This window comes from Silene latifolia, chromosome 9 (assembly GCF_048544455.1).
Source record: "Silene latifolia isolate original U9 population chromosome 9, ASM4854445v1, whole genome shotgun sequence".
NCBI lineage: Eukaryota > Viridiplantae > Streptophyta > Magnoliopsida > Caryophyllales > Caryophyllaceae > Silene > Silene latifolia.
Window position 1 is genome coordinate 193,260,682 of NC_133534.1, and position 20,159 is coordinate 193,280,840.

The window sequence follows — 20,159 nt, forward strand, 5'->3', positions numbered from 1 at the left end:
GGGCATAATAGAGTCGACCGATCTTATGACCTTAGACAGCTTGACAGATCTAGCAATTGATTAATAGACCCCATATAATTGACCTAGTGAACCGGAAATCCTAGACCTTTAATATTATTGTTATTTGCCCTTTAAATTACTTGCAATTAGTTGGTTAGCATACAAACAAAACAAACCCCCACAATTGGTTACTTTAAGACAGATTTAAATATAAACAAACTAGATAATCACCGCCTCCCTGTGGATTCGACCCTGACTTACCGCTAGCTATTTTGTTAGTAGTAGTTTAGGTTTACTTTGATTAAGGTGATACGACTTTAACCTTATCAAATTTGGCGCCGTAGCCGGGGAGGCAACAATTGTTTAGTCTGTTTGTGTTTATTTTGTCTTTTTGTCTCAGGGAACCCAGTTCCTTGAGACCGTTCTCACACTTTCTTGTTAGTTCCGTTTATGCCCAGGTCTAATAGGTCCGAGATTATTCCTTTTGATCCTGAACCTGAGAAGACTTTTCGCTACAGACGGAAATTTAATCAAGAAGTGGGTCAAGTAGAAGACTTGAGTATACTTGACGTCGAAACGACGAGCTCAACTGAGACAGCCGATCGGTCCTACGAAGAGGAAAATTCCTATTCCTGAAATTCCAGTTATCACTGAAAGTCCTAAAGCCCCCATCATGCCTACCTTAGCCAGTCACTCTGAGCCTACCTTAGACTCTATTCCACAAGGGTTTAAGCTGCCCACTACTACCAATGGAATATTCGAGATTCGGCCATCTTATATCAATTTGGTGGAACGAAATATGTTTGGAGGGACAGCTGCTGAGGATCCTGCGACGCATATGGAGAAATTTGTCACTTACTGCTGTTCTATTCCATTAACAGTTGGAGTGACACAAGATCAGGTGAAGCAGGTGCTCTTTCCTTTCTCTCTGAAAGATGGAGCTACTGAGTGGTTGAGAGATATGAACATGGATACTGAAGGAGTTACAGACTGGAATTCCTTGGCTCTTGCTTTCTGCAAGAGGTACTTCCCACCTCAGAAGACTAATGCTTTGAGAAATCAAATTACTAGTTTCAAGCAAGGAGCTACTGAAGATTTGAACGAAGCTTGGACTCGCTTCAAGCGTTTGGTTCGATCAGTTCCCCATCATGGTTTCCCAAAGTGGTTCCTTTGCAACCAGTTTTATAACGGGTTGTTTGACGATCATCGTGCCCTTTTGGATTCATCTGCGAATGGGAGGTTTCAAGATAACACCAATGATGGTGACGCGTGGAAGTTGATTGATCAGATTGCTACCCATACCGCCAGGTATGGAAATCCCAGGGGAAGCACGCGAGGTAATGGAGTTGATAGTGCTGCGCGGCACACAGTGGAGACTATTTCAGCTCAAATTTTGAGATAAAGACTACCCAATCATTGGGTAGTAAAGAGAGAGTTCATGCTATGAGTCAGCAAGTAGAGGAGACTTGTGCTAGATGCGGTTTAGATGGTCATGGTGCTGCTGATTGTATGAGCACATTTGAGCAGGTTAACGCCTTTCAGGCTTACAGACAAGGTGCACAAGGTACACCTTTCTCCAACTTCTACAATGAAATAACGAAGGAACATCCTTTCCTTCAATGGTCTAGTCAGAATGTGCAAAACCCGCAGCAGTCACAACCGCAGAAGAATGTTTATATCCCTCCCAACAATCGTGGTAATCAGTCACAAGGGGGATATCAAAGGCAAAATCAAGGAGGCCACCAGTTTAACAATCAATATCAACAGCCTCCTCAGCAAACTCCTCAACAAATTCCTCAACAAGCTCCAAACAATGATATGGCAAAGTTGCACAACCTTTTGCAACAAACTTTGTCAATGCAGCAGAAGCAGACGGCTCAAATTTCTGAGCTGATTGCCCATAACAAGATGCTAGATAATCAAGTGGCTCAGATGGCACTTCAAAACCCATCAAAACAGGCCGTAGGTCTTCCTCCTCAAGGTAAACAAGCTCATGAGCAAGCTAATGTTATTCAGCTGAGGAGCGGTACCTATTATACGAATCCCGACCTGCAAAGTCTTGAGAATGAAGTGCCCATTACTGTTGATGAAGTCCCTTACATGCATCCCAAAGGATTGGGTAATTTGGAGCTTAGTGATGACGAGAAAGAACCTGACGAAGTTGAAACACGAGCTGACGATAAAAGTAAAAAAGACGAAAAAGCTGAACCTGTAAAGGTTCCTCGATCGAGTCACAGGCGACTCGATCGAGGATCCAGCCAGCTCGATCGAGTCACCCCTGACTCGATCGAGGATCCAAAATTAACAGCCGACGGTGTTTCAAAAGTTATTTCTAAGGATAAGCAAGCCGAGCCCATAACTATTTCACTACCTTTTCCTCATCGACAACAAAAATTCAAGCTGGATAAGCAGTTCGGTAAGTTTATGGAGGTCGTGAAGAATCTACAGGTAAGTGTCCCTTTTATTGAATTAATTACTCAAGTGCCGGCTTATGCGAAATTCATGAAGGAGATTTTGATAAGGAAGAGATCCTTCGACGCGGTGGAAACTATTGCTTACACTCAGAAGTGCAGTGCCATGTTGCCAATTAATACACCACCCAAATTGAAGGATCCAGGAAGTTTTTCTATCCCTTGTCATATTGGTCATCTTTTTATTAGTAAAGCTCTTTGCAATTTAGGAGCTAGTGTCAGCGTTATGCCGTATTCTGTCTGTAAGAAATTAAATAAGGGTCCATTGACAGTTACTAATATGACACTGCAGATGGCCGATAGATCAGTTAAGCACCCACTGGGGGTGTTAGAGGATGTTCCCGTTCGTATTGGGAAATTCTTCATCCCCGTTGATTTTGTTGTCATGGACATGGCTGAAGACAACCAAATCCCTATCATCTTGGGCAGACCGTTCTTACATACTGCGGGGGCGGTTATAGATGTTAGGCAGGGGCGATTGACCTTAGCTGTGGGGGATGATACGATTACTTTTAACTTGGAAAAAGCATTGAAAAACCCCATGATAGAAGAGACTTGTCATAGTATAGATGTTGTTGATTTTACTATTGATTAGTGTCTTCCTATGTGTTTGGACAGGGATCCTCTGGAGATTGCCCTGGTTTCTGATCCAGCTGATCAGATGGGTTCATGGAGTCCAGAAGTTCATCGAATTGAGAAGCTTCTAACTGGAGAGGAATGCCCACATCAGAAGGTATATAGTTTAGGTGTCACACCTAAGGTAACTGAGGTAAAGAAACCTGAATTAAAACCTCTTCCCTCTCATCTCAAATATGAATTTCTTGATGATCGTGAAATGAACCGGTGATTGTCAATGCTAGCCTAATCAAGGTCAACTATCTCGCTTTGTTGACTGTTTTGAGAACTCATAAAAAGGCAATTGGGTATAGCATTGACGATCTCAAAGGTATTAGTCCTGATTTTTGTATGCATAGAATTCACTTGGAAGAAGGCCACAAGCCTAGTGCACAGGGTCAGAGACGGCTAAATCCTCCAATGCAGGAGGTGGTAAGAAAAGAGGTACATAAATTACTTGATGCTGGTATTATTTTCTCTATTTCTGATTCTAAATGGGTCAGTCCTGTCCAAGTTGTACCTAAGAAGGGAGGTACTACAGTAGTGAAAAATGATAAGAATGAATTGATGGCTACTAGACTTGTCACAGGATGGAGGATGTGCATTGATTATAGGAAGTTGAACACGGCCACTAAAAAGGACCATTTCCCACTTCCTTACATTGACCAAATGTTAGAGAGATTAGCGTGTCATAGTTATTTCTGTTACCTAGATGGCTACTCCGGTTTCTTTCAGATACTCATTCATCCTGAGGATCAGGAAAAGACCACTTTCACTTGCCCGTATGGTGTATTTGCTTATAGGAGGATGCCCTTTGGTTTATGTAACGCTCCTGCTACCTTTCAGCGTTGTACGATGGCCATATTTTCTGATTACATAGAGTCTATCATGGAAGTCTTTATGGATGATTTCAGTGTATATGGTACTGATTTTGATATTTGCTTAAGAAACTTGACTAAGGTTTTGCAGCGCTGTGAGGAGAGCAACCTTGTTCTCAACTGGGAGAAGTGCCACTTCATGGTTACTGAAGGGGTGGTACTCGGTCATTTGGTGTCAGGTAAGGGTATTCAATTGGACAAAGCTAAGGTTGAGGTAATTGAGCAACTCCCGTACCCGGTTAATGTTAAAAGTGTGCGTAGTTTTCTTGGTCATGCAGGGTTCTATATACGCTTTATTAAGGATTTTTCTAAAATTGCTCAACCTCTAACTCAGCTTCTTCATAAAGATACTCCTTTTGTGTTTACTGACAAGTGTATTCAAGCCTTTGACAGGATCAAACAAGCACTTATCTCAGCTCCTATTATCCGATCTCCGGATTGGAGCCTTCCTTTCGAGATTATGTGCGATGCCAGTGACTATGCAGTTGGAGCTGTTTTGGGACAGCGAAAGGATAAGGTGTTACATGCCATTTACTATGCAAGCAAGACTCTCGATGATGCCAAAATCAACTATGCTACAGAGAAGGAGCTACTTGCAGTTGTCTATTCATTAGACAAATTTAGAGCTTATCTTGTTGGTTCTAAAGTTATTGTTCACACTGACCATGCAGCTTTAAAGTATCTTTTAACCAAACAAGAGGCTAAACCTAGACTTATTAGATGGATTTTATTGTTACAAAAATTTGATTTAGAAATCCGTGATAAGTCTGGTGCTGAAAATGTTGTTGCAGATCATTTGTCCAGATTGCGATTTTCAGGAAGAGAGATTTTGCCCATTGATGACTCTTTTCCGGATGACCAGTGTTGTTATGTAGCGCAAACACTCCATGGTTTGCAGATTATGCCAATTATTTGGTAGGAGGTATGCTTCCTCCTGATCTTTCCTATCAGCAGAAGAAGAGGTTTTTGCATGACGTGAAGCGATATTTATGGGATGACCCATATCTGTTCCGGGAGTGCGCAGACGGTATCTACAGACGATGTATTCCATAGGGTGAGGTACGTGCCATCCTTTCTCATTGTCACTCTTCTTCTTATGGAGGTCATCATGGTCCTTCTAGGACATTTGCTAAGGTAATGCAATCGGGTTTTTATTGGCCTACTATCTTGAAGGATGCTACTACTTTTGTCCGTTCTTGTGATGCATGTCAAAGGACGGGAAATATCTCGCAAAGGCACGAGATGCCTCAAACTGGAATCTCCGAAGTAGAGATTTTTGACGTTTAGGGCATTGATTACCAAGGGCCGTTCCCTACATCTTTCGGGAACCAATACATACTAGTAGCTGTAGATTATGTTTCTAAATGGGTGGAGGCAATTGCCACCCCCACCTGTGATGCTAAATCTATTGTTAAGTTGTTTCAGAAGACTATCTTTCCACGGTTCGGAGTGCCTCGTGCAGTGATCAGTGATGGAGGCAAGCATTTCAATGAGCGTCATCTTAATTCTCTCTTGAAGAAATATGGCGTTACACACTGAAGAGGATTGGCTTATCATCCTCAAACCAGTGGACAGGTAGAGATTTCCAACAGAGAGCTGAAACAGATCTTGGAAAAGGTGGTAAGCAAGAACAGAAAGGATTGGAGTCGAAAGCTCGATGATACTTTGTGGGCTTACCGTACTGCTTTCAAAACGCCGATTGGAACCTCACCCTACCGACTTGTCTATGGCAAGTCCTGTCATTTACCTGTGGAGCTTGAGTACAGGGCTATGTGGGCCATAAAAGAGCTGAATATGGATCCCTCACTGGCGGGTGAGAAGCGACTGATGCAATTGAATGAGCTTGATGAATTTCGACTGCATGCCTATGATAGTGCTCAAGTATACAAGGAGCAAACGAAGAAGTGGCATGACAAGCATATCTTGCAAAGAGAATTTCATGTTGGTGAGAAAGTTCTCTTATTTAACTCTCGTTTGCGCTTGTTTCCAGGTAAATTTAAGAGTAGATGGTCTGGACCGTTCATCATTCATCGATGTGAACAAATTTGGGTCGATTACACTTTGCGCATTTCGACACGGGAAAGACCTTCAAAGTGAATGGGCAACGCTTGAAAACATACTATGAAGGTGCTTTTTTGGGGGGGGGGTAATAGAGGCTCTTGATCTCTTCCCCATTGATTCTTCTTCTTTGATGAAGAGTTACGGTCGTGCGGGACCGCAAAAACCAGCGCTACCGAGAGGCAGCTCGGATTTTGTAAATTATTAGTTTGTAATTAGGATTTTAAATTCAAGTTTTGTTGTTTGTTTTTTATGTTCCTTGAACTTTGAGAGATGAGGAGAGGGTTCTTGATGTGTTTTCAAGTGCCTTTTGCAGGAATTTTGACGAGAATTGAAGCTATGAGTAACAAAGGACGAAGAAAGGAGCTGACCTACTTCCTCGATCGAGCACCTGCGACTTGATCGAGGAACCTACCAGCTCGATCGAGTCAGCTGCGACTCGATCGAGGAACCTGTGAAGAATTTAGAAAAGTTTGAAACGAAAGTTGGGTATTCCTGAAATTGGTTCCTCGATCGAGCCAGCTGCGACTCGATCGAGGATCCAACTTGGACCGGGTTCCGCGTTTGTTTTTCCGCCGGTTTTATGCTCTAATTGCTTTACTTTCTTTCAATTCTCTTCTTCTATTTGTGACCAATTCCTGCGATTCTTCCTCCTCTATCACTCTTTCTCTCTATGTTCATCATCATCCATCATTAAATCTCACTCAAAACTTGTGCTTAATTGCTTATTACTTGTTTATATCACTCTCTTGTGCTTATTTTCTCAATTCCATTGCTTAAATTGCTAAGGTGTGTCACGAAATTGCTTATTTGTGTCTCGAAAATTCAGAAATTTCTTGCTTATTTCTTGAGTTTATTGTATTGAATCTTCCATTGCTAGTATACAATTGCTATTTCCTTGCTTTCTAGCCCCTTAATTGTTGAAATTCATGCCTAATTTGCTAATTTGGGAATTAGGGTTCTTCAAAATCCGGGTAGAAATTATGCATTAAATTGGTTAGAATTGTGTTCTATTGCTTGGAATCTTCCATATTTGATACATACTCATGTTCCCCTATGTTTTTGGATGCTTTCATTGTCATTTGGAGTCTTAAAAATTGATTTTTTGGAGCCATTATTGCCAAAAACGGGACTGTTTTGCATAAGGTTGAAGTTTGATTTTCTACTTGCTCTTATGTAGATAATGTCGACTTCCAGGCAAGGAAATAAGAGGACTAGAGAAAGGAGAGCCTCGGTTCAGCAACCCGAGGTGATTCCTGAAGAGGTTGTGTCCTCGGAGGATGATTTGTCTCCCTTAGACGATTATCCATTTATCGAATTCCGTGACAAAGCACAGAAAGACAGGTTTGAGTATCTGTTAACTAAGTCTATGAGTGCCACGAGATGCGTGGATAGGAAAATTTTGCGCACATTGAAGATCGATGACATCATGTATGGCATGTTTAATGAAATTGGGTTGCAGGGTCTTTTCACGCTCCACGAGTTATCTTACCCTGCCCTAACTCTCGAATTTCTGAGCTCTTTTACTTATTTCCCCAGTGATCATCTAATCAAATTTCGTTTGCTTAATGTTGAACGGTCCTTAGACTTTTTGACCGTCTGTCCGAAATCCGGGACTCGATAAGCATCCGACGGGGACTTGTATGTGTGTTGGTGGGGTCTGTCCATTGTTCGTTATTTTCCATTGTTTACTGGTTATATGGATGCGGATGTCAGTGCTATGGCTTTGTTAGATGTCCAACACGTTTGTCTTCGTATGTTTTTGAGGTATTTGAGCTATTTGTTGTATGGCCGGACCGACAAGAGCAAGACCTCCACTATTGAGGTCCTAATCCTTGCTAGTTACTTGAATCCTTATAGGGAGGAGACATTCCAGTTCTCTCCCCCTGCTCTTGTGTGTTCGGCATTTGATAGGATGATTGGGAGGTACGGGAACCTTGACTGTGGTGCTCTTGTCACCAAGATTTCTAGGGCTGTTTGTGACTTTGAGGGTGATGACCCATATGAGCCCATGGCTGACTATGAGCTGCTTGTTGATGATGACCACCTTTGTTATGACATTTATTATCTTGATATTAAGAATGGGAAGGACCATTACTGGAGGGTCCGAGGTGAGTCATACATGCTTCTTCCTTGCGCCCGTTTGCCTGCTGTCGACCCCCTCGAGGAGAGTACGGCTGTGGTGCGACCCCCACCCGTTACTTATCTGATTCCTGAGGACCTTTTGGGTACTTTTCCTGGGTCTAGTACTACTACCACCACCGGCGGGCGCCGGAGACGACATGCACCCACTACCCATCTGCCAGGCTCTTTCCAGCCCGCTCCTCCTCCACCTCCTTCGGCCTATCCCACTTCAGGCTATGCTTCCGGTTACCATTTTGATCCCGTCATTGAACTGGAAGTGAGGATGCATACGGGCATCAACACTGCTTTGACAGAGAGGAGGATGTGGGAACAGATGGAGGCTATGACTTTAGCTTCCGGGGGGCAGTATCGCGGTGTGTCACCTTCTTATTATACTACTCCTGGTGACGACAGCCGTGTGTTCCATCTTTACGGAGTGACTCCTACGGAGTTTGGACAGTTTAGCACCGAGTTCGGTGCATTAGGCCGTCCCTTCTACACTCCAGTCCGCCCCCCTCAACCTACTTCTGTTTTTGCGGAGGACACCGGCATCCCTTGTTCCCAGAGAGGCCCGTTTGGCCAGTTTGGTGCTTCTACTTCTACTGCTGCTGCTGCTGGAGGCACTCGTGGTCGAGGCCGTCTTAGGAGACCCACCCGTGGTAGAGGCCGTGGCCGCAGTGTCGTTCCTGATCCTGAGCTTATGTCCTTATATGCTGAGATTGATGGTTTCAATGATCTTTGATGAAGACCAAAGAGTGATAGTGGTCACTACATCCCTCTCTTTCCATTTGGTTTGGGGAGGCTCTTTGCACAATTTGGTATTATCTTTCTTTTTGTTTTTATTGCATTTCCTTTTACCCTCTTCCCTTTGTTAGTTGTGTCCCATAGGTTGCTGGATTTCTGTGTGACTGCTATGATGTAGGCGTCACAATGAGGACACTGTGACATTTAGGTTTGGGGGAGTGTGTTTATTTCTGTTGTGTGCTTTTATTTAATGTTGTGTGTGAAAAATTCAAAAGTCAAAAAAAAAAAAAATTGAAAAATTATAAACTCCAAAAACATGTTCTTATTTATTTTTGTTTATTTTGAGTCGAGTCTTGGTGAATTGTATAGAAATGATGATAATTTGCTTTGTCTTTGCATTTGAGTCTCATTTAGTTGTCCATGTACATTGTTTTGACCTGTTAGCTATGATGAACAAAGCTCTTTACTCAAGTCTTGACCGTCACAATATGCCTTATGCCGAGTAGACTTGACTTTATTTTGTTGGTAAACCACTTAAATTTCTGAGGTCTTTAGAGCTTCCTAGGCCGGGAACATTAATAAACCGGTCTCATTGTTATTTAGGCTAATGAGTGTGGTCTCCTTGTGGTATATGTAATATCAAACTGCATAAGTGTGACATTAGTTTCTTAGCTTTTGCGCGTTCATATGATTAAGTACATGAGGAAAGGCGGTTCTTTTTGTTCAAATATGCCGTACATTACCTAGTTTTTGTTAGCCCGTTTGAACCGTGTAGCCATTTTATATCCTATTTCTTAGCTACATTCCAGAATTTGCCTACCTTTTTCGGGACAATCGCAGTTGCTTGAGTCCTTATTGTTATAGCTACTTTGGTTGGGTTGGGACTTTTATTGTCATGTGGGTAGTAGCTATCTTTTTGTAGCAATTGTGTGACCTCTTATGTTGAAAAAAAAAGAGAAGTATTATGAAGCAACTAGAAAAAAAAAGAAAAAGAAAAAAAAAAGTCTCGAAAAAAAAAAGCAGAAAAGAAAGAAAAGAAAAAGAGATGAAAAAAAAAGAAAGTTTCGGAAAAAAGGATTCAAAAGAGGAAAGAAGGAAAAAATGTTTGCTTCATTCAGTTTTGTTAGGAGGTCGTGTGTGGTAATTACTGGAGTCTAATGCACATTTGGAGAGCCTTTACATTTGTCTCATATGTTGTCAAAGTTGAGATTATTTCTCCAGTTGGATGTTTGTTTTATTTCTTATTAGATTTGGCTATTGGTCTAGTGCTGCGACTACCGTCTGAGCCTCACATATCCATACGTGCTTTTGCACAAGCCACTTCTATACCCATGCCACTTTACCACCTTTCTGTCCTTGATGCATGTACTTGGTCTGTTTCGTGAATGCGTATTAGTTGGAGAATCTCTTATCACATTAGATTGCATGCATATCTCATAAGTTGAGTGAGAGTCTTACTTCTTTCTATCTTACATATATATAACCCATTATGAGTACATGAGTGAAACCACGAGAATCCAACAGAATTGTCTTGCAAGGTTGAAAAGTATTCGGTTGAGTCTCGGTATCATGTCACATCTTGAGTAAGAGCTGCGTGAGTCTATTACCCGTGCTTTTGAATTTGTTTTATTAGCACAACTTTGGTCATTACTTTGTTATAGATATGGACAGCTGAGTCTTGTATGTGCCTAGACATTTGCTCTGAGTTATTCATTCACCATATGTTTATTGCCCTTTGTTTTGGCCTGATTGCTTTGCTTGAGGACAAACAAAGGTTTGGTTTGGGGGAGTTTGATGTATCACTTTCATATATACTTTTATAGCTCCCTTTACACCATATTTCATACCGTTTCGTGCTTATTATATCAAATTTGATGTGGCTAAAGTCGTATCACCAAACCAAAGTAAATCTATCTCAGGACTAACAAGAATAGCTAGCAGCAAGACATGTATCAAATTTGCATATAAATGATATAATAAGCACGAAACGGTATGAAATATGGTGTAAAGGGAGCTATAAAAGTATATATGAAAGTGATACATCATGAGACGGTTTCACAGCTAGATTGTAAATTGCTTCGAAAATGGCCTTAGGATTGCCCATTTGCGATGAAACTTGATATTTGTAATCCTTGGATGATGGGTAAACTTCCTACCATCTCGGAATTTTGGTTTGTGACGGCTTTTTTAGGACACTTTTAGGGCATAATCGCCGTTATAACGAAATGCTGTCGAAATTCCGACTCGAATCCATGACTAGGCTTCAACTTAGGCTTGACTTAACCCAAATTACCACATGAGTGATTGGGTTTGTGGGAATACGGCCAAAGATGGCGAGAAAAGAGCGACTTCGGGGCTTCTAAAGTTCGAAAATCCCTTAACCAAGGCTTGTCGTCACTTGACGCGGCCTAAAATTACTTTAACGTTGCAGGTGACGAGGCTTCTACTTCTGGGAGAGCTCCCATGGAGATAGACATGGTTGTTGACCCTTTTCGTGCTCTTGAAGAGGCTTTGGAGGAGGCTTTCACCGCTGCGGTGATGGCTGCTGAGGACGAGGTCCAGGAGGAGGAGGCTGCTGAGGAGGAGGAGGCCCCGAGGCGGGCCAACGTTGGGCGAGGCGGTCGTCAGCTGAGGGGAGCACCCGCGTGGGCTGAGACTTGGGACAGCAGGCACTTGCTTTGGGCTGCAGAGGGTCACCTGTCCTATAAGACGGTGAAGAGTTTGGTAGTCTTGAATTCATTACTCATCACTCATCTTCTTTCATTTCATTTGCTCATATCTTTTCCAATTTTATTCAAACTAAAGATAGCTTTTGGTTTCAAATCACAATAGGAGGCCGGGAACATCAGATCGTTCTCGGGCTACACACGGCGATGGAGTGCTACGAGAGGCTGTCGGCGGAGGAGCGCGCCATGATCGAGCGGGGAGCATTTGGCGCCCTGGTGCAGGCTTGGAGGGATATCGCGAAGAGGAAGCTGCAGGCTAACCTTAGCCTGGTCCGCGCCTTCTTGGACCGATTCTGGGACACGACTTCCACTTTTCACATGCCTTTTGGTGAGGTGGGAGTCACGTTGGAGGACTACGGCATGATCTCTAGGCTGTCGTGTGGGACGGAGGTGGTGGAGTGGCCGGAGACTGCCATGAGGGTGGACGGCCGAGGCTAGGAGGTTGATCGGCTGGAACTTGGCGCCGAAGGCCTGTTACCGTGCCTGGTTTGGTGCCTAGTTCTTACGTCCGAGACTACTTTGCGGGGAAGACCCCGGCGCGGGTGGTGATTGACGGGATAGAGACGGCTCCTCCTCCCTGTACAGCTGATCAGAGGGCCCGTTTGTGGCTTTGGTGGTTTCTGTTGTTGATCTACCTCGGAGACAAGGGAGAGAGGTTGTCGACGAAGCTTCTTCCCTTTCTTTCTGACATGAGCTCCCTAGGACGTTGGGACTGGGTCACTGCTGGTTTTGCGGTCCTCATCCGCTTCATGAGGGCCATGGTTCATCCGGAGTTGATGGAGAAGGGGACTTCTCCTGGTGCTGTCGGCCCTGGACTACCGTTGGAGGTAGGAACCTTCATTTAGACTAAAATCACTTCCTTTCCTTATCGAATTACGAAAGATCGTTATTGACTATCTTGCTTCACAGGCGTGGGTGTACTCCTACTTTCCGAGCCTCTCGCCCAAGAGAACGGAGCCGCTGGAGAAGGCCTATCCCGTCGTGAGGGATTGGGTGATGTGTCGCACGAGGAGCAAGCGCTCCTCTCACGGTGTCTACCGGCGGGACGTGAACGCTCTTCAGCTGGACAGCGTGAGCATCTCACTTATATTTGTTTTGCTTCTTCATTACTTTTTAACCGATCATAAGAATGATTCCTTGTTTGTCTCTTCCAGTGGGTGCCCAGGCCTTGGGCGGAGTACGCTGGCGCTCCTCCTTTTGTGGCTGAGGTCCTTCGACCTAGGAGCTCAAGCCGGCTGCTGTTGAGGACGTCGATGGGTCCTGTGTGGTACTTGGGCGAGCGCTTGGCTCGTCAGTGCTCCCGGGATGTCTTGACGGTTCCCATCGATCCTCCTAGGACGATGTTCAGGGAGCCTTCTGAGGCTGAGAGGGAGGCTGACTTGGCTGGCGTTGGTGGTGATGCCCTCCTACTTCCTGGCGAGGACTACTCGGCGTTCCTCTACGGAAGGTTGGCGTACTGGCCGGTTATGGTAAGTGCTTTATTCTTCTTTATTTTTGATTGATTTTTGAGAATACGATGAAAGAACATCGATTAATGAGAATCATTTGACTTTGCAGGAGGTTGAGGCGGCAGGCATCGAGCCCCCAGAGTACCCCGAGACCCTCGAGTACACTGACGCGACCGGGAGGATGACGATCTCCGAGCTGCTTGACTTTGACGTGGCTGTGACGGATGCTGGCCTGGACGATTGGCAGCATCTGGTTCGGAGGGTGAGCCTCTAATTTGCATGATTTTTGTGTAAGAACACATTTGATTGAACTTGTCCAATTATTGAGAACTTCTTTTTGAAAATGCAGGTTACGCCGTCTCGGTTTGTGGCGTTATGGAGGGTAGCCAACCGGCTGCGAGCTACTGCCGTTGAGGCACTTGTCGGCGGTCGAGGTCATCAGGTATGAACCTTTCGTCTATTTCATTCTTCTAATTTTCCGACTTTTCTTATGATTGCTTGAAATGATTGACATGAGCCAATTTTGTTGTTTGCAGAGGGAGCATGAGCTAGAGCGAGAGCTGGCCCAGTCTCGGGAGGAGACAGCTCGTTTGCTAAGGGAGCTTGAGGTTCGCGACGCCGAGGTTGCTGCTCTCGAGGCGAGAGTTGCGGAGCTAAAGGGCGACCAGCAGTAGCTTCCGTTTTGTTTTTGTTTGTTTGTTGGCTGTATCTTGCACATTTGTACATTTTAGGACCCACATTTTGGACATTTTGGTTTTTGCTTGGGGCTCGAGCCCCCAGTTTGGTGTATATATCCCTCTTTTGGTTGTATATGATGGCCTGAGTGCCTTTGCTGCTGGGTTGTGTTGTTTGTACCTGCAGGTTAGCTTTGAACAGGTTTGGTAGATGACGGTTTAAGCCGTTATGTTGCCGAAATTTACATAGAAATCACATAGAACATACATTTGTATATACGGCCTAAATTAGCGCAAAACGAATGACTTAAAAGTGCAAAAAATGCAAAAAAAAGCCAAAAATGCAAAAAAATTGTCGGAAATGACCGGACGGTAGGGAGGGTTACCCCCAAAAAAATGAAAAAAAAATAGAAATCCATAAGTTAGAAATGTAATGTGGGACGGGAGTGAAATGATTAAAAAAAAAAGATATAAATAAAAGAAATATATATATAAGTTTTGAAATAAATTACATTAAAATGAGAAATTATTTCCTAAAATGAAAATATACAAGTGTGCTAAAATGACGAAAATGCTGATATTGCCTCGAAATGCGTGCCCGCGAAATTAGGAAACACGGAATATGACAATTTTGACGTTTTTACCTAAATAATAGCCCGTATGAATAGGAAATTATTTGCTAAGGAATTTAGGAAAGATCCAACGCGGAATATCACAGAAACGTTGCTGAGGAAGAGGCGCAGCAGGAGCTGCGTCCTATTGAAGAGGCGCAGCAGGTGTTGCGCCTGTTCCCTGGTGTATCCGTCCTGACGGATTTTAGGAAACAAATTTTAGTATAAATAGAGACGTCGATAGAGGTTTTATTCACACAATTCTTCCGTCTCTTCTTCGTCTTATTACATAAAATCCTCAAAATAAACATTCATCATGAATACTTTAGAGATTCGTCTAAAAGAGTGGACCAACGAGTTTTCCAACGTGGAGAAACACGATATGGGTGCTTATAATCTTGGATCATTGTTGAGTTTGAAGCTTATCAAGGTGGTCAAACCATTCCTAGATGCTTGTCTTGATTATTGGGACCCGAATTATCATGTTTTTGCTTTCCCCGGAGGTGACATATGCCCATTTCCTGAAGAAATTGCTGCGATCGGTGGGTGGGATCCCGAACACTTGCCTGCTATTCCTTCTACTTCACAAGGGTATAAGAACATGTTTAGAGACTTGCTTGGGTTGACAAGAATTGAGGTGGACCGTCTAGTGACCTCGAAAGGGGTGCGGATGTTGGACTTTATTGACCGATTCATTAACAAGGCCGACCCCACCATTTCTTATGTTGCTAAGCGAAGGGCATTCGGATTTTGCTTGTTACATGTATATGTCCTTCAAGGGCATGTTGATGAAGATTTGAGAGGTGATCCCCGTCTCCTGGGCCTGGTTGAGCGAATGGAACTGCATAGGAGCCCAGCCTGTTTATGTTTAGGAGAGATCCTATTGGGTTTGTATAACAGGAAAGCCAATCACGACCTACCTTATTTGGGAAGTCCCGTTATCTTGCAGGTAAAAGAACACTTTTCTCTTCTTTTTTTTTTTTGTTTTTTTTTTCGTCTTTTTTTTTGTTCTAATACCCGCTTTTGGTAGGTCTGGTTCATGGAGCGTCTTCGATTGATCGAGCCCCCAGTTCATGTTCCTTCTTATCATGCTCGTTCGATTGCAATGAGGACCAGGCTTTACATGGTGGACTTCACTCGGGTCTGCAATTATTGGGAAAACAAATTGAAGAGTGATGATGGCCCCTTGATTAGATGGATTGTACCATGGTGGCATCTCAAATCTGTCACTGGAGTATCTTCCTTGGATCCTACTCGATCTGTGCGCATCCCTGGTTTGGAATTCATGGTATGCATCTTCCGGAGAGGTCGATGAGACAGTTGGATCAAGCGGACAATCCGAAGCTTGACACTGTCCCGCAGACTGCCGTGGCGCTTACTACTGAGAGTCGAAGGGAGTGGGCCATTAAATGGGCTCAAAGAAACGTATGGTTCTTGAACTCTTCTGTTAGTGCCTTATGGGTGTCGGATTTCTATCTGCGATGGAGGAAGGCTACTACTTCGGAGGAGCGTGAGAGATTGAGGAAGCGCGAGCCCGTTGACTACAAGGTGCGCGAGGTGGAAAAGGAGAAAGAGAAGCATCTGACTGAGGGAGAGGAAGAAGCCGGGTTTTGAGTTGTTCATCCTTCGAAGAAACCGAAGACCTCTCCTGTCGTGGACAAAGTGATTGAGAAGAATGGGAAGGTTAGACCGCGAGAAAGACCGTTGTCGATTAGGTCCGAAGTGGCGCAAGTGCGTCCGACTCGAGGTCGTGGTAAGAAGTATGACAAAAATGACAAGGGCAAAGGGAAAATAGAGGAATAGCCCAAGTCTTTATTATTATTTACTATTATTATTATTGTAATAAAAAGGTGGGGTTTTTAGAATCCTAGCCAATTTTTATTATTTTAGCATTATTATTATTATATAACGTATTATTATTATTATTAGAAATGAATGAAATAAAAAAAGGTTAATTGGTTATGAAACCGTTGTGATTTTCTATTTATTATTCTTGTCGAATTCCAAATGCAACTGCAAATGTCCTTCTATTTACATTTTGAAATTAACGGGTTGTATCCTGCGAAGGGTTGCCTACGTATTCATCTTAAAAAAATGAAATCAAACCCTTGCGCGTAGTTCGAGTAAATGTAAAAGAATAATTGTTCTAAGCAAGAGCTTGTAATGAACTTAGAAAATAAGCATGAGCTTTTTACTTACTCTTAAGGTGCAATTTAGTTTATTAGACGATATGAGGATGACAAATTGTCAAAATGCAAGAGCAGAGTGACATTAGCTTATTTCAGCTTGGCCAGGGGCCGTTTATTTAGTTCCACAAGAGCGACATGTGAGGTTACGCGAGGCGTGTTTTTGTCTCTATTCTAGACATAATACCGCTTTAGTTGGTCAAGGTTTGTCGGGTTGGCAAATTCATTCCCATCTAGGTCTGTGATTCTAACCGCACCCCCTGGAAGTATGGACTTGACTAGAAATGGCCCGGCCCAATTAGGTTTGAATTTTCCCCGTGGATCGACAGGTAAAAGAGCTATAACCGACTTGAGTACTAAGTCTCCTTCCTTGATGTTCCTTGGCTTGACCCTTTTGTTGAAGGCTCGCTTGATACGTGCTTGATATGTTTGGACATTATGTAATGCGCGCAGCCTACGTTCATCCAGGAGGATGAGTTCTTCATATCTATCCCTCTTCCAATCAGCTTCCGAGATTTGACTTTCGAGCAAGATACGCAAGGATGGTATTTCTAACTCGACTGGTTGTACAGCTTCCATGCCGTAGGTCAAATAGAAAGGGGTGGCCTCAGTGGGCGTCCTAACAGATGTGCGATATCCCCACAAAGCAAAGGGTATCTTGCTTGGCCAATCTCGATAGTTGTCAATCATTTTCTTGAGAATTGTGACAACGTTCTTGTTTGCCGCCTCTACCACGCCATTAGTCTGTGGTCTATATGGCGAAGAGTGGTGATGCCTAATTTTGTACTTGGCTAGCAATTGCTCAGTCTCGGCTTGGAAATGTGATCCATTATCACTAATGATCTCATGTGGGCAACCGTATCGACAGATGATGTTGTTTTGTATGAACTTTGCCACGTTTTTAGCCGTGAGACTAGTGTAGGAAGCTGCTTCTACCCATTTGGTGAAATAGTCGATTGCTACTAGGATGAAATAGTGACCTCCTGTTCCGGATGGAGTTATCTTCCCGATTATATCAATTCCCCAGGCAGAAAATGGCCAAGGAGATGTCATTGTATAGAGCAATGAAGGAGGGATGATGCGTGTCTTTTATATGATGTTTTACACCTCATTTTACACGCATTTCAGAGCTCATTTATGTAGTTTATGCTACATTTCTCCCTATTTCCGTCTACTTCCGTATTTTTGTACATTATTGCAGAAATGTGAAGAATTCAGCGGAAATCGAGCTAAATCCGTCCCCGAGTATCTTGCATTGCATTTGACGTGAAGTATTTACTTAAGGAACGAGCTTGGTGCGCATTTCGAGGCCCAAAAGACAAATCCACGAGAAGTTAAAAGCGGATTACCAGCTAAAACAGTCGATCGACTGGACCCCTTAGTCGATCGACCAACCCACGACTATAGAAGCTACTGTACACTGAAGAGCAGTCGATCGACCGGTTACCTCAGTCGATCGACCAAGCCGCTGCGCAGACGTGAAGATATAGAACGAGTTTTCCAAAGCCCAAAGCGATATTAGGTTTAGGAATTATGTTACGTATACTTTCTATATAACGTAACCTAGTTCAGAGATAAATTCATTCAGAAAATTATCAAGTTTTTATACAGTTCTTTAGTCAGTTTTCAACATTCAATATTTAGGGTTCTTAATATTATTTCGTAAAAATACTTTTGCATTCGGTTTCTGATTCTTGCTCTGCAATTTCGGTATGCTTCTGCTCTTAATTTAGTTCGCTTCATTATCATTTGTAGGAGAGAATTGCTAGTTAGTTTCCCGAAACCGATTTATCGTTTATGTTAATTGTTTGTTCTATTATTTCAAGCATGAATTCTTCTGTTTATTTCATTAATTTTATTGTTGCCTTTAATTTCAGTATGAGTAGCTAAATTGCTTGTGCTAGGATGTAGGGGATCTGTAGGATTAGGCGGCGTAGAATTAACATGGACTGAAATCGCGTGTTAGTCGATCGACCGCCATACCTGGTCGATCGACTGACCACGTGAGGTTTTACCTTCGTTTTAATTGTTTTAATTCTTTATTCGACGAATCGAGTGCACACGACTAGTTGAATGTTTAGGATTTGACTGACCCATTAGATCGAGAGATAGGGACAGTTGATTGACCACCAATTAAAATGACTAAACTATGCTGAGATCGAAAGATAGGTAAAGTTTAGATTATTAGTCACTTTTCAGGACGAGAGTCAGTATTAGTGATATTAGGGACTTATAGCGAGATCGAAAGATGCTATCTGTTAAGAGTGGACCGAGAGGACCTCTTGTTTTCCCGCCTCATGTGTTTGATTACAGCCGCCGAAACTATAGTGAACCGATCATCCTTGCACCCCCTTTTATTATTTCTTTAATCCGTTTATTTAGTTTATTGTCTTTTACTGCCTTTAGCTATAGACCAAATCAATTCAACCTCCACATTCGTTACCTTAGACTAAATTAGACAATTATTGATTACATCTGCCTCCCTGTGGTTCGACCCTGTTACCACTAGCTTCTGTTAGTTTTAATAGGTTTTATAAATCTTATTTTTGGTACTCACAACGACGGGTATCAAATTTTGGCGCCGTTGCCGGGGAGGCAATTGTTCTAATTTTTAGTTGTTTTTATTTAGTCTTTCTTAGTTTAAGGGACATTCGTTCCTTAAACTTTTCTTATATTCTTTTTGTAGTTTCTTCTTATGCGCAGGTCACAGGGTGGTGAACTAGTACCGTTCAATCCCGAGATTGAGAAATCCTTGCGTGAGTTGAGACGATCATCAAGGGTATTACCGACAGAGGAAGAGTTGACTACTCTGTCAAGTTACTACGAGAACGCTCTATTTGAGGAGGATCCACCTTCATCTCCTATTTCTAATTCATCAGCTGAGACAGTCACTTCTCCAGACATTCCAATCATGGCTGAAGAAGCAACTATAGCAAGTCATTCTGAGCCGACAGCTGCAAATCTTTACTAGGGGTTCGAATTACCTGGAGCTGATAGGAAATTCGAACCGAAGCCTTCCTATATCAACTTGGTTGAGAGAAACCAGTTCGGGGGTGCTGCAAATGAAGATGCAGCCAAGCATATGGAGATATTTATTGATTATTGTTGTTCTATACCCCCGCCGACCGGTGTGACCCAGGACCAGATAAAGGAGACTATGTTTATATTCTCACTCCGCGATGCTGCAAGGGAGTGGTACAGAGATCTGGATCGAGCCGCTCATGGGATCACCGACTGGAATTCTTTGGCCTTGGCATTCTACAAGAAATACTTCTCTGCCTCGAAGACGAATGCCATTAGAGCTCAGATCACGAGCTTTAAACAGGGACCTGATGAGAACTTTCATGAAGCATGGGTCCGATTTAAGAAGTTGGTGCGAACCATTCCGCACCATGGGTTCGAAAAATGGAGTCTTTGCAATCAGTTCTATAACGGGCTGTATGACGATCAGAGGGCTATCTTGGATGCTGCAGCCAATGGCCGATTTGCTGAGAATATGGGAGAGACTAAGGGGTGGAAGATCATTGATGACTTAGCCACCCATAAAGCTGAATATGGGAATTCGAGAGGCAATCAGAGGAGGAGTGCTGAATCCCCTTCTGTGGCTGCATTAGAGGCTCTCAC

General features: G+C 43.1%; 1 non-coding gene across 1 annotated transcript; it reads right to left on the reverse strand.

The window, feature by feature from the left end:
* Positions 1 to 19,827: 19,827 nt before the first annotated feature.
* LOC141603786 (small nucleolar RNA R71) lies at positions 19,828 to 19,934 on the reverse strand. Its single transcript, XR_012525636.1, has one exon. It is a non-coding gene; the product is annotated as a small nucleolar RNA R71 (small nucleolar RNA).
* Between the last annotated feature and the right edge of the window lie 225 nt (positions 19,935 to 20,159).